At 41.7% G+C, this 15,567-nt stretch overlaps 1 protein-coding gene and 2 long non-coding RNA genes across 8 annotated transcripts in view; 1 reads left to right on the top strand and 2 right to left on the bottom strand.

Annotated features, from left to right (window-relative positions):
* LOC111248687 (uncharacterized) overlaps positions 1-12,393 on the bottom strand; it is a 122,753-nt gene extending 110,360 nt beyond the window's left edge. Inside the window, exon 1 of the long non-coding RNA XR_015327130.1 lies at positions 12,258-12,393. This is a non-coding gene — a long non-coding RNA (uncharacterized LOC111248687). The remainder of the gene's footprint in view (positions 1-12,257) is intronic.
* Positions 1-15,567, bottom strand: part of LOC111248685 (uncharacterized) — a 166,750-nt gene that overhangs the window by 140,853 nt on the left and 10,330 nt on the right. The gene's annotated exons all lie outside the window — the stretch shown is intronic.
* Positions 12,524-15,567, top strand: part of LOC147756037 (uncharacterized) — a 46,982-nt gene continuing 43,938 nt past the window's right edge. The window contains exons 1-2 of one of the 4 annotated variants that reach the window (XR_015327134.1): positions 12,556-12,656; positions 13,008-13,098. This is a non-coding gene — a long non-coding RNA (uncharacterized LOC147756037). Of the gene's footprint in view, positions 12,657-13,007; positions 13,099-15,567 lie in introns of all 4 variants that reach the window. The other 3 variants (XR_015327136.1, XR_015327135.1, XR_015327138.1) reach the window with 3 other exon arrangements.

Raw genomic sequence — 15,567 nt, 5'->3', positions numbered from 1 at the left:
GCTCGGGCCCATGACAACACAGGGGAGATGCAGCCATGTTGAAAACGATCGTTGTGCCGTCGGACCAACGAATAATCGTTATTTTACTTTTTTCGTAGTAATTCCCCGTTACGCTAATAGTATTTGTTGACAGATTTTCGGCATGCATGGACCGATTTAAATCGATGATGCTCAAACCGTTGCTCTAACTTAACACCGCCGCGTTGCTAGCATTCGTCAAGAACATCAAATAGCCCTTCTGGACAACTGTTAGACTAAAATTGATCTAAAATCGAAAGGTAATTGCTAAACTGAAAACAGTTGAATAACGTATTACTCACTTGGTAATCACTGCCGGTGAACGGATTGTCACAGCTGAAATGATCTTAGGTACTTACTTAGGGTATTAAGCGTCAACTTCGAGCTTCGACTCGCGTGTTGAGCAAATAAGTTTGAGTTTGCCTAGCAAACCGTAGACATCGCATTGACATTCGCCCCTCTACGTTTTTTCATAAAGACCTCAGAGGGCAAACACTAGTGCGAAAAGGGAAAAAACATTTGCGGAATTAGGTGAGAATTCAACGATTGCTCTGATTTGTCACGGGGAAATTTACTTCCGGCGTTGATTTGTGGGTAATCAAGTTCGCAAGCCTGAGGAAAGCTCTAACAATACACATCATCTCAAGTGAAATCCAGATATCTGTTAGTCGACATAACATACTTAGCGTGCGATTAAATTGTATTCAATTGAAAATTCTTCCTTTTCGTTGCGAAATAATTGTCCCGGGGGAAACGGCGTTTCTTAGCCACTCTTGAGCCACCTATCGTACAAGGTTCCCTATGGATTAGAGCACCCAATCAAATAGCACATACGAAGGGTCTATCGGAGTAGTCGATTTACTACCTCTCCATAATATGGCGACAGATCTCCTGATTTGACTAGCCAAACACTGAACGAGCGAATGCGTCTGAAAACCTCAGCAGTTCTCCGGCAACTAAATCTATTGTGCTATAAAAGGACTGAATGCAAACAACACTACTTGGTCCATTTTCTTCTTTTTTTTCTTCACATCGTGGCAGATGTACCTGCCGTCTTCGTTCAGGCACTGCTTTACTCTACAGAGAGAAGACATTATCCCTCAACTGATGTAAAAGATCCGGGTTGAAATGATACTTATAGCCTTTCCTTGCACCTCGTACCGGTGTCCAAGTTTCATAGGAATCCCGGACCAAGACGTCTTAGATTGATTCATCTGACCAAACGTACTAGACCATTTGACTTGACAGCATAGTTCTATCACGTTTTCTTTCTCTACAGAGGCTTTACGACTAAATGCTTAGTTATTCATCGGGCAGGAGCTGCCGAACCAATCGAGTCTAGTGAGTACCATAAACGTAACTACTAGATGTGTTTGTGTGTATTTTCGTTTCATTAGCAAACGATCTGGCGATCTGTGGAGATAGCCACAACCATGACGTTCGCAGCTACTGCGTCGATTGGTGCCTCTTAGATCGACCCGGAGAGCCGCGCGCGTAAAAATCCGATCTCGCAACAGTTCTTGCACAATTACAATCGCAGTCATGCACTAAAAACGCAACTAAGCAAGAACAACAGGACATTGGAGTGAATACGTGGGAACGCGCCGGTTTGTTGAGCCTGTCATCGTCATCCCTGTGGCGACTACCGGTAGAGCAGACGACCAATACCTTCGACACCATGTATACATAACATCGTCGTCGTCGTCGTCGTCGTCATTGTCATAAACGCTATTGTTTTTTTTCGGCTGCTTTATCAGTTACTCGGGCGTTGTTGCAAATTTTATGCGCGCCTTCAAATTGGTTCCAATCTTGACATCAACGGTAGGCCATTGCTGAGGAAAGCTTGATAGTAGAATGATCACGAACCGACTATTACTCTTACGTATACTAGGACACAGTAGCACCGGACGTCAAATTCAAAGCCTTTGTTAGGGTATGTTTGGGTAATAATGCTGGAGGGGAAGGCCACCTTATGGAACTGACATTTAAATGAGGAGCTATCATTGAAATCGATTGAACGCTGGATCAACGCTGGCGACTAGCTGATGATGCCGCTTCCATAGGTAACGTCGTCCCCCAGGAACAAACATGTAACTACGCAAGCAACATTAATAACATCTCGTACTTGAGAGAATGCGAAGATCTGAAGGCGAGTTAGAAATTTGGGCGTATTTTAGATTAGTTTTTATTTTGCGCCAATACGCCCTATTGGACCCCTTAATGAATTTATCAAGCTCACAATAAGCCTTTTTTATTGTTCTATTGTTGTTCTAATAATGTTTTTATGTTGGGTTTATTGTCTTCAATACATATACTATAATCCTGTTGCCGTTTATTTGAAAATGGCGCCGATCTTGTATTAAGTAGGCTAATAGTGTTCCGACACTTCAGACGATTAAAATACAACAAATCAAAAGCCAGGTGGCACTATATTTAAAGGTTAGTTAATGAGAGCACTATTAAGGAACGATAATTAACCTACTAACTATCCAGTTACTACAGGTAGCTGGAGTTAGTCGTTGATGCATGCTTAAGGCCATCTTGCCCTGTCACGACGACTGTATCTGCTTGTTTAATCTCATAGCCCTTGTTTAATAATCCATATATGCACTGTGTGTGCGTGTGTGGACACGGCAACGCATTGAGCTGTACCTGTGACAGGCTGGTTTGTTTGTATGTGTTGCCATTTTGATGTCGTTTTAGTCCTAACTTATTTTTCATCTTCAACTTCTTCACTTTTGTTTTTCCTAACACTGTTAGTTAACGTTACTCTGGCATCTACACTGTTTAAAGAGACAACCGAGACATTGTTGGCTGGGCCAAAATGCTGGACAACAGTGGTAAGGCAATATTTACCTTCGAATCGCGCTGTTTCCTTGCTCTCGCGGTACGCCAGCCATTTCGTTTGTCTCGCTGTCGCTCTTCTCTGCTCTGAGCTTAGCAAAAGACGGATAATTACCATTAAGCTGTCCTTACGGATGGAGCCTGGACAGGACACATCAGTGGCTCTGGTGGAAGTAAAAGCCGGATGCGCCTTGTCTAATAGAACACTGCCACAACATGTGGCAGTAGCTATGACAGGCGACTTAACTGAAACTGACCCCATATCGACCCCGCATGACCGAACATCTCCTGCCCCACCGTTTCCTTATGCAATTTTCAAAACGCTCGTCGTTGTGCTACTTGCTATAGCGAAGCAACATGCTGAGGAGCTGTCGGAGTCATAGTCACCCCTCGAAAGTTGCCGTTCACGATCCCGTAGCAGATACTAACGATACCAGACGACCCACCTGAGTCAACGCTGGGGAACGCGTGTTAGAGCGCATCGCCCGAACGGGTAAGACTCCTTGGATTAGCCCGCCGATCGAAAGTTTTTGGTAAATCAATGAAATCAGGATACGAAGGGTACGGGCAGCATTGGTGGGTACCGCAGGTTTATCAACGCACAAGCAAAGTAAAGTATGAACCAATGTCGCTATGGAGACCAGTCACCGCGGCGTTGATCGCTATCGCGACTTGAGTCATTTTCCTGTCACGGTAACCGCCTTCAACAGGAGTCATCACAAGCATTGACGATCGATTTTTGGCTGCTGCCTCTACTGCCACCGTCTCTACTGCTGTTTTCGGCCATCGAAACGCACGAATCGGTCGATTTTACGTAATCGAACAATAAACAGCGTATCCATCCGTAAGGGCCTACACGTCTTCCTCTCTTCTACGTGCATTCAAGATGAATGATAGAATATATACATTAAAACTGTTACGAGAATGTTTTTGTACATTTAATCAAACGCACTTGGTTCAACTAGCCTACAAAGAGCCCTCTAAAATCTTTCCGCTAATGACGGGTCGAGCTGACCATTTATGTGACCTTGATATAAGTGAAGCTCAAAGCATGAACGCTGTCCCATAATCTCGACTGATCAAGTCACTACGGCGTGTTCAAGCGCAACTATCATACTTTGCCCACTGTTAGCTATATTTATACCTAGGCAAAAGCATAATGTTACCAGTTTTTAGCTGCCGCAAGCTAAATCGCCGTTATTCAGTTTTTGTTCAGTGTTCTCCCTTATAACTACGCTTTAATATTACAACTATTGGAATACAGTGCTACTATCTCCTATCAATGGACGCTGTCGATGGCTAAGTTTATTCGTTGACAATGACAGATAGCGTTCGAGTGCCATGTATCTCTCACAGACAAGCCTATTAATCATAAATCGCCGCAAATCACCTGTTGTTACGGATATCGTTGTTGCTGTTAAACAGGTGCAGACGTCTTGATCTTTCGTACACGTCTGTATATATAAGAACTGTGAAGATTTTCTTCAAACAATAAAGCAGACGACTCAAGTGACGTACTTACGGGAGACGCACCCATCAAAAGCAATAACAACCGTTATCTGTTGTGATTAGTTAGCTGGTGATATGAGACTGGCACCAGCACAGCCCCGGTGATACCAGTTCCATACTATGTTGAGAAGCATTGATTTATTGGTTTATTAAATAACGGTCTGAGGTGGGGTGGGCGAGTAAGGCCAATGGGGAGTCTGGCCTCTGATAGTGCAACCCTATGCCGGTGTTTTAGTATGGTATAGTAGCTTACAAAGAAGTCTATAGACTGCAACCGTCGTGACGGTTAGCCAACTTAACGCTGCTGAAAAGTAGGAGAAGCTCAAAATGAATTCTGTCCGACTTCGGTAAAATCGCTGGTTGGCCTGTTGGCATCCTTTAGTACAAGGTATCTTGTGGGTAACCGTAGTACGACAAGGTACAAATTGCAATTAAATAGAAAGGGAGGTGCTCATGAATGGGCAGGTAGGCATTTCAATCGTCACTGGATATATACAGACATTAGAGCAGTTTTCCAAACTCATAACCAGATCGAAATAGTTCACGGTTGGAGTGTTCCCAATAGCTTACGATGCGTAACTTACCCGATTAAGCACGCACGCTGACATAAGACATATGGCTGTGATCGTAGCTACCATCAATTCTATTTGCAATAGTCAATCGTTTTTCCCCTTCATTCATTTTAGCAATTGTTTAACATATATTTGCTTTTCTATGCGTATTCAGACACTAGTAAAATGAATAGAGAGTTCTTATTGAATTGTCCTTTGTTCCAGCTCTAACCATTAACAACTCTATAATCAATGAACTGACGGTTACCACCGCTCCTTTCATTAATATATTTTTACTGGATATGTAAGTACTACTATCTAGATCATAAGAAGAATCGATCGCTCGATCTCACCTGCGACAAAACTCAATCAGTAGGCAGCATGAATCGAGCCGTAACAGACACACACCTACTGTTACGTTCGTATGCAAATGAACATGCAGGAGTGGGACATTACGAGAGAAAAGCCACTTTTAGATGTTGTTCCAAATGGCTGGCCGATATATATATATATATATATAGAGTAACAGAAAGAAAATATTACCTAGTTAAGGAAGTGCTTCTTTGCTCCCTACTCTGGCTCATCATCCGCATGCACAATCGAGCATCACGCTTTTTTGACAACAGCTACTGCCGCCAGAATCTGTTTTGGAGCGGGTCGCCTGCTAAAAACTGCTGCTATAAAACTGGTCTCAATGAATTAAATAAACCGATTTACTGGAGGGCTGAAGCGCTGGCGGCGTACATAGTTAATGCCGCCGAACGGCCAGCCACTGCTCGTCCAAAAAATAGCTCTAGGGACTCCCCACTCCCCATTGGCGACAAATGAACTTTAATGTAACTGAGCAATCAGAAGTGCGGACCATCCGTTTTTCAAGTGGGCTACGACACCCTTCAAGCTGACACAATATTTAATGAGAACTTAGGTACTCTGAGGTAGCATGAGCTGCCGAAACACTCGACACAACTAATTGTATAGGTAGTTCTTTATATAACCGGGTGGTCAATAGTAAATATACGTACGAAAGTACGATGGTGCGGTTAACTACTATAAAAACGGTACTATAAAGACAGCGGTAAAATTTAACGCTTTCGGCCTGTTTCTGTATAGACAGCAAATAGAATACAAAAACCGGAACAAACAAACCTCTGTTAGTGGTCACAGTCACCATTACAGGTCACCACATTGGCGATGAATAGTGTAGTAGTACTGCTCGAAACGTAAGAAGGTAATTGGAGACACGTACCATTAGAGTTTGTCTTCGTAGAATAAAAACTATTGACCACCAAACGTTAAATTAGCTGCCGGTGCCATTGTTGATTGCCTAGTGAGAAGGGAGGGCAGGACGCTTAAAAAGATAACTTGCGTCCGTATGGTAAATCGTGTGCTATTACAATATTTAGTTGACTTGTTAAAAACAAGTTTTATTCAGTAAAATAAACATTGCTACACTGAGCCAATAAACGAACTACTAGCTGCGTCTAGTCGTGCAGACGGCAACGGTGTTGTTAAGTGTCGTTTTAGTGAAAAAAGTTATAGGACCATTAAACCTGACCTATGAGCTTAATCGAGAGTCTTATTCTTATGTGTTGCTGCCATATTGTACTCGTATCATAAGAAACCGCATTTCGAATTCGGAGAGAGACAACAACGGTAACTGCAGCGATAGTGAAAAATTAAAATAATTAATCTTCACGACTGGTATCATATTATCCACGGAAGCCACGTACTTCTCTTTCCAAGAAGCAGACGTCGACCTTATAGCCACTACAAAATAACCTCGAAATCCCCCTTCGAATGGTTAAACACATCGAATAGACTGCCTAACTTACAGAAGCTAAAATGCCAATGGTCTATGGCACTCGACCATAGCCCCGATGAGGCTAATGTTGCTCAGTATACAAGGCGTTCTGAAGTTACATGTTGGCTTTAGGAGGCGTCTAGCCGGACCTTCTGGGGAGCCCTAGCACCTTATTGGAGCGGATGCCCACAGCGGTCTTTTGCCTAATCGTACTTTAGTGCTGTTACGTATATGGTTGCTGGACTATTCAGTGTTTCCACCCTCACTAGTCTTAAGCAAATGAAAGGGACATGGCTAAGAGAGAAGCGAGAATGAATGAACGAATGCGTCGTCATTTGGTAGCTGAGGGAATTAAGGGACCAAGCGCGCCTTATACGATATAAACAAAAGCAAAAGGGATTAGTTTGTCTGCTAAACGCGAAAAGAGAACTAAGGCTTCTTGATAGGACCGCATGTCACCGACATGATTTCGCTGGGAACCCTTCGTCTCTTTGTGGTGATTATTATTCAACCCGCGGCCAAAAAACGTCGGTTATTTCACTCCGCTACGACTTATAGGTACGCGCTACTGAAGTGCCAAGGCAATTTAGCCTGACTAGTTGTTGCTGAGTCAACTACTTCAACGTAACCGTAACTCTGCGGCCGTAAATACGTCGTTTGCGAAAAAGAACTTCACGGAATAATTGCGATGGAATTTGCAAACAGGGTATATCTGGACGGTATCAATCAACTAATAATTGGTTAACAAGCTAAGAATACATACAAAGCTTACTATGAATCGTGTTTAACTCTTTTTGTAATTAGTATATACGCAGATATTAATAATAAGTCGAAGGTAATTCTGTCATCTCACTACAATTTCACTCACTACATTTAGCGGTTTCCACTTCTAACACGTATCCATCCAGTCAGAGATGGCGGGCGTGAGCATAAATCGTCGAAGAGCTTCGAACGCTGATGATATTCACTATCATACACATGCCGATCTTACGCGTATTATGTGTTACGGTATTTGGTAACTTTCAATGTTGTGACTGGCCAAATGAACATTTTCCGTCAAATGCATCGTCTTACAGCTGTAAAAGTCACCATCGTCATCTATCATGGAACTTCATTTAAAGGAATGTCCCATCTTCGCCTTAGTCTGTATTTTTTGGGCCGTTAATAATTTTTCGTGTGTGTGTGTTTCATAAAAACGTGGCTTTGTTCGATTCTTTTCGATGCTTCTCTCATTTCTTGTTCAGATTATGATGACAACTTGAGCGAACTTAAATGCAACAAATGCAGGGCGTTAGCAACGACAAACTTACCTACAAAAGTTGGAAATAGAAGGTCACACTCCCTTTGCCGGAGCTGGAGACAAGTCATGTTTCTCCTCAGTCAAAAGTATTTTTAGAGATATTTTTAAGATCAACGAAAAACACGCATCCGGATCCTAAAAACCGCATGGATATCCTATCCTGGCCGTAAGAGCGCCACGCATTGCGTTGCCAGTAAGCGCAGGTGCTGCTTTTGGTTCGCGTAAAATCTGCTCGATTCATCGGCTGAAAGCTCGCTTACCGTATTTGGTATTGAAAATTAGCTTAACGATGGATTCAATGGGTTTGAGACAGATAATTTCGTTTCGTCGTGAGGTGATGTCAATGGCAGGTAAGTGAGCCCAGTATCTATAGTTGATTTCTGCACCTCCCGTACTGGAAAGACATGATTATCGCTCTGTGTATGCCACTCCCTTTTGAAATGTTTTCACCGCGAGGACCGTCCCGTGGTCTAACGCCATGACAAGAGACTTTCCCGTGAAGGCTCTTCTAACGATCCTATGTATATAAAGTTGCAAGCAATGGTACAGCAATGATGTACTATATATATATATATTCTGTCCTGTTGATTTTTTCCGTTTTCATAGATGAACGTCGTCGGTTGCCTCGTCTTGTTTGCCTCCGTACTGACGCCTCACGCGTAGATCGATTGCATTAGCGTCTATTCCATTGTCCATTACTTTGATTTGTGGCCCCGCCACGCTGTACCTCTCACCGACTAAACCACAATCGTGATTCACAGAAGGATTCACTTGTATCGTGCAATCAAGTCAGTCAAAATTTCAGATGAATAACGTTTCACACCAGTGTACATCACTGTGGCACATCTCTTCCATCGATAACAATAGGATACGCCAGATGGACGGATCGAGACAGAACAGCAGTGGGTCCACATCTAACGCCCGCTCATCCGACAACTTTCCTATGGATAGGGATTGACCAAGATCAGGCGGGTAGGCACAGGCTATAAGAGGGAGGGGCGAAGGGCAAATACCAAATGCATGAGTTCCCTCTTCGTCCACAACAGCAATAATAGCTTCGGCGTCCATCATCAGCAATTCGTTCAATGATGGACGTTCGCAGCGTCACCGAAAATAGGAGAAAGGTAGGCAAGCTCAAATCACCAAGCAACATAGTAGCGATAATGATACACTAGAACAACAATAAGACCGTATATTATGATATATAAAATAGTACAATCCACTAATAATACAATACAGTGAAGAAAGTAGCTTGAGTCCTTTTTTTGATCATTTTTGCTGTGCCTTCGCTAGAAGCCGTGCAAAACGGAGGCACGACGATACTCCTACGCAGAAAAATACTCCTATCTAGCCATTCTCCTGAGCTTTCAGTCAAATTTATCGTCTGAGGAAAACTTTATGGAACACATATGGATAGAGTAACAACGATAGCCGTAGCAGCAGTTGCAGCGGTGGTCGTAATAAAGATTTTTAGTAGATGCAGCTAGGCAGGGCTGGCTGGTTGCCAGCTGGCTTACTGAAACAGTGCAGAAAATCCTATGCTGTGTACCACTGCGCGGAATGACACCTGCGACACTGCTATTATCGGTACTGGCGGGAGTATAAATCAAATCATGTTCCCGAAATGTTTCTTTCTCGACACGGTACTGCATCTGCTTCTGATAGGGACTGTGAGGACGGAAAGAATACGTTTGTGTGGGCAGCCGATGAGAAATTCTACGAGATTAACGGTCAACCTAACCGTTATAATTATCCTAGAATTGTCTTATAATGCATCTGTATCTGAACATAGCACAAATACATGTATATATGTGCACGACAAAAATCACACGTTATGAAATAGGGTAGGTGTGGATATGTAGCGTTGCATTTATCTGACTGTCAGATCAATCTGTGGGTGTTTTTCCCCCCCCCCCCCCCAAAAAAATAGTAGACGCTTTGACGAAAAATCAAAAGAAGAAACGGTGATACTTCCTGCTTGTAGCAAGGATACACGCAGCTTTGTACGAAACAGGTAGTATGTAACAAAGTTGTTAATATGAGAACTTCAATCCCTTTGAGCGTCTTCAGTTTTCTCTGGGAAACGACTTTCGGCAGCAGAACAAAAGCGACTCAATTAAGTAGATGGCGCTTACTGACCTGAGAATGTTTTTTTGCAGCCGTTAGAGAAATATTTATGTTAAGAATGTAATTTTAATAAATTGGTATGCCTGTTTTGATCATGATTACGTCAGGGAGCAGGTGTTCCATGCAACTATATTCGAACTGGTTGATACCGTTTGCGGCTGCGGCGGCAACATATGGAAATCATTTTCAAAAGTGAAGGCTTTCTAGTGTGAAACATGTGTAATCATCTCAACGTACAGCTATGTGAACAATGTAAAGTTTACCATAGCTTATTATATATTTGATAAGTGACTTGTGGGGATGATAGATACTCGTTGATAACGTGATTTTTCTTTGATAGTGGAGGTAGAAACCAACGTATTTTTCCTCTATTTTTTATATACATTTATCCCGTCTATCCTATCTCTTGGTCCTGAAATGTCTTCTCTCGTATTATTATCGCTAACAGTAGCAATCGTCGTTGTGTTGTTTTTAAGTCATAATTTTACGTACCATTTAATAGTTTTATTTTCAGTTCAGATGCCTCACATGCATTCGCGGTTCGAATCGAGTAACATTAAACGAGGTAGATTTCAGCGTGGTGCAATACGCGAACGAACGACGTCATTTTCATTACTCGACAAAAAAAAATAACAAATGTTACTCTTTGTTGTTCTCGTATATAATATATATATATATATAATAATAAGTATCGAATAAATAGGACCCGTCCAAAAGTTTATTCCTAAACTAAAATAAAAAAAAATAAAAAAGTAAACGTAATCGAACAATTTTGAGTGAAGAAAACACTTTCTACATTTTACTATACGATTCCTGCTAATCCTTTTATATTTGCTACACGGTCATGTTATTTATATACAACAGTGCGTACATAAGACTTTTATATTTAGGTATATAGGCAGAAAAAAGTGTGGCTCGTTAATGATCACAAGTTAGACACCACTTGCATTTGAACTTCTACACCCAAAGTTGGAAATGTTTTTGTAGTTTACCAGGTCAGTTTCTTTTGGGGTCAGATTAGTAATTCGATCACTGATCATCCTCTTACTTACGTGGCTAGAAAAATTTGGCCGTTTTTAGTAAGCAGACTTCAACTAAGATAACACCTCCGCATGGAAAAACTCACTTCTACTCTTAAAAGCTGAAAAACCAATCCCGAGTCAGGGACAAGGGGATTTATGGTACGATCGTACCATACTCAACAGTAGGGCTGTTAAGGCAAGTCTCAGAATACTTGTGTGTCACGGTTCTCTACGATACGCTATTCGGAACGGAACATTAGCTCAGCCAAAGTGAATCTATCGTTCTAGCTTGGTACGAAGATACAGGTCAAGCAATCAGTGTCCAATGCTTCTGTATGTCTCTGCTTTTTTTTGTTTTACAACGGCTGAATTACGTTGACGTGCTTTTGTAGTTGCAGACGTATATATTGTTTCCTGATATATGCTAGCCGTGTGCTCATAAATTTCGGTGTTAGTCTACTCCGATATATTCAAGCGAGCAACAAAGCACTATAATCCTTTGCATATGCTACTGTTTCGAACAGCCAAAACGTTTACGTGAGCCTTTCCATACATATTTCTGTTCTAACGAATTACTAGTATGCGTCAAACTGACTTTGAACGAATGACAATAAATATTTATTTTACATGACTAACCGCATTATCTCTATAAGGGCTCATTTTATGCTGGAAACATTGCTGCGCCCTTCGCCTTCCTGCACATTGGCTAGCATCTGAATACCTTAAGTGATAAACGTAGCGAAACACGTGCACACGTACAAACCCATCGCCATTTCATTGCTATGCAAAAGTCTATCGGCAGACTTTGCTGACTGGAAGGCACTGGTTCGCCAGTTTAACGCCCTCTAGCCAAGCTCCAATTCGAAACGTAAAAATCTTAGGAACATCGACAGACCGCGCTAACAGCCGCTGCAGTGGCAGCCAACAGTCGCAACCGATGACGACCGCGTCGCCCGCAAAAATTAGAAAGAGACAAGATCCATGTACGTTAGAGCGTTAGAGGCACGGCTCATTCCGTTACCATCGTGTAACTTGGCCATCTTGAATTGCTAAACTGTCCCTATAGCAATTGAAAAATAATTAACCTTGTTAATGATGACGATACCGGCATAGCAGCGTCAGTACTTTACGGAGCTTTAGCAGCGTCTCCAATACAGAACTGGTTACGATCGTACCGTACATAATTCACAATGCTGCTGGGCGCTACTGGCAGCTGGCAAACCAGATCATCCATTCATCGAATGGTTTTCGCGCGCCACGCCAACGATCAGCAGGTCTATCTGTCTACTAGCTAGTAGATGGTGTCTGAGGCAGGACTAACACCAGCAGCAGGCGACGACACGCCATATTGTCTCGCGTATTTCTCACCCTTGTCGTCTGCTACAACGATGTTTGAAGGTGACAACGATGTGTGCGCGATCCGAAGAAATTGAGAATACAACTTTATCGTTCATGTGTTATCGCGCCGAGATTCCCTTACCCCGGTAAGAACAACGGCAGTAGCAACGACGTACGCAAGTTTGATCGAGACGCTCGCCAACATCTGTTGGCTGAACGAACTGGATTTTCTGCTTGAATAGAGGAATACGATGTACTTAGTTTATAATGTATTGTATTATGTGTGAGCAATGGTTGCCGTTAGGTATGAACGCAGCGCTTTGGCAATGTCGATGTTCGGTGCAGGCCGTTGTTTTACCTGGCTGAGAATTGAAAAATCTATCATGTTGCAAATAGCTAATTGTGTATTGGCAGGTTTTTACTCTTTGTATAGTTTGCTTTATTGTTTTTTTTTGGGTAATACGTGTCGTTTTTCAAACGATTCGGTGTGCCTTTAGCCAGACAGACAGGCCGGCTGGAACTAACATGGCTGATAAGCAATCGTATAATGAGCTGGCTTCATGCTGTTTTTTCGATAATCAATACAAGGTAACGTATGAAAGGAATAATTGTAAGCTGTAGATCGATTAGCTTGCTTAGCAAATTTTGTAAGCCATGTCAAACTAGCAGACGACTGTAGGCAAAGTCGATGTAAATACGAATTTTTTCACCAAATAGCACTATTCTCAGATGAAGTCTTTAGATTATAGATATCGCGATGTTTATAGCGTAAAAAGTGCAGGTCAGTTCCGTTAGTCTTCATGAAGTCTCTAATAGATTTAAGAGCAGCGTGCTGCTTTCCTTTTACCTGTTCGGTATAATCCATATATTTCAGAGACTCTAGAGGGTCACAATGAGACCGGCGATTCGTCAAACACTTCGATGAACTTGAAAAAGCCGTATAAACCTACTGATGATTGAAATTCGGCATATACACGTGATCTGAAAATATCGCCGAATGCTTTTTTACGCTACAATTAAGATGGTTATAATTGCAACTGTATACAAATAGAGATATAAAAATCGTTAGATACAAATACAGTTAGATTTAAATATTCTGGGGTACGATTTTATTTTAACAGCTCTCAGCCTCCATATTATTCAGATTTCTGTGTAGACAAGGCCATCGATTTTTCACCACAATATGCTTTTATCACTAGTCGAAAAATACTTTTTTTTTTTTTACAGGAAATAATTTGTACAATGTGAGAGTTTGAAAATATCCATCACAGCTAATTGCAAAGGAGCTTTGAAAATTAATTCCTTAATACACCTTTGAATACTATTCGATTAAGTTAACTACACTACGTAATTTACTTATTAACAGTTAACTTAGCCAGGCTGTGACCTAATATATTAAGGCTACAACGGCGCTAATCATAGCGTTTGTCATCTTTGACTTAATACGTCGGTTAGCTACTTTTATTGCCGTGCCGCTGCATACACTGTCCTTTGTACTTAGTACGTAAAAGTTGGGAAAGGGTTGGCATCGATCAAAAAAAAACATTTCTCATAATAAAATAATCCAATTGAAAATGTTCGACAGCTCTGCATGGTGGAAAATCTGTCGTTAGCACAATAGACACTGTTACATTGTACTGTTATGTTATCACTGGGGATCAATCTTTTCGCGTGAGATGTGCTATTTGCAAGCAGATACACGGTTTTCGACCAGAAGTGCCTGTCACCCCGAACCACATAGGTCGTTTTGCCGCTATCAACCATCCGGGAGCAGAAGGCTGTAGCTGGGTTATTGTCGACTGCCATTCTTTTCCGATCCGGTTTCGCCTAATGTATGGAGCAACGATAGGCCGTTAGCTATCCAATTACAGGAGATTATTATGAGCATTACCGGCTCCATCAATGATGCGTTAGGTGAACTCTTTGGAAAATCCAGTAAATACGGATTGGTCAGGTTATTCGACAGATCGCGTGTACGTGACTGTAGTCAATAAATGAAAAATATAGAAGCAACTGATAGATTTGTTTCTTGGAAAAAAGAAAATGCAACCGCTGAATTTGCCATGCCATGCAAATATATTTCTATCATTTCTGTGCGACGATTGCCACTAAAATATCGACTATCCTTAAAGAACAGCTAATTATTCGTATTTATTTTTTGTCTTGAACGGTCGTTACTTTTTATCAGAAACGGCTCACAGTCTGGTATTCTTATATACGTAAAAAAGGTCTTAAAAAAAAAATCCTAAAAGTCGAATAAAATCGAGACGTAAGTCACAAAAAACTAACCGTTCCCGTCGAAAGTTCCTATGGTTATAAATTGGGTATCTGTCCTATATCATATATTTTCCGTTTCGCAAAAAAATTTGCAAATGCAGTTTATCGTGCATGCCTAAGCCAAAAATATTTCTAACGAAGTCATTCCGACAGATTTTCACAGAAATCTATGTACGAGGCCCGTAACATCGTATTCAAACATCCGTAATTTCTCACTCAAGATACAATCGACTGGTGAGCAAAATCAGGTGCATCAAAATTACAGAACGACGCTTACGCGTCTGACGTCATGAACAGCTAGCTAATTCTAAATTTCTTACTCAGAAAGAAAAGGATTCGATGAGGCACCGTCACAGGAAAGTCACAATGTCATTTGCCACTATCAGTGTTTCGTTTTAGCCCAAACGACCCTGGTCCAATGAAGCTGCCGATGATAGTGATGATGACGTACAGACGTTATCATTCATATGAGCAGGGATTACCTGTTGGTTCAACACAGATTTGCTCATTTAATAGGTGTTCATGAAGAATCGATTTTTAGACACGTGGACGTATTTTCATCTGGCTATTGTCTACATTTAGTTAGAAGATTGGAGCACAATAGGGTCTGCTACGTAAATGGGATATCGGTAGCCGATAAAAACGGTATGTATCAAGCCGCGACGGCATACACCATATTTGATTATGAGCGAATTCTGGATACTGCCCAGATACAGCGAAACCAACTTAAATCGTTCAGCAGATTTGAGCCCATTCGAAAGCTAGCCAAAGCAAACGCGC

Source organism: Varroa destructor, unplaced genomic scaffold (assembly GCF_002443255.2).
Source record: "Varroa destructor unplaced genomic scaffold, Vdes_3.0 BEIS01000004.1, whole genome shotgun sequence".
In the NCBI taxonomy this organism is placed as follows: domain Eukaryota; kingdom Metazoa; phylum Arthropoda; class Arachnida; order Mesostigmata; family Varroidae; genus Varroa; species Varroa destructor.
This window is presented reverse-complemented; position numbering and strand designations above follow the sequence as displayed.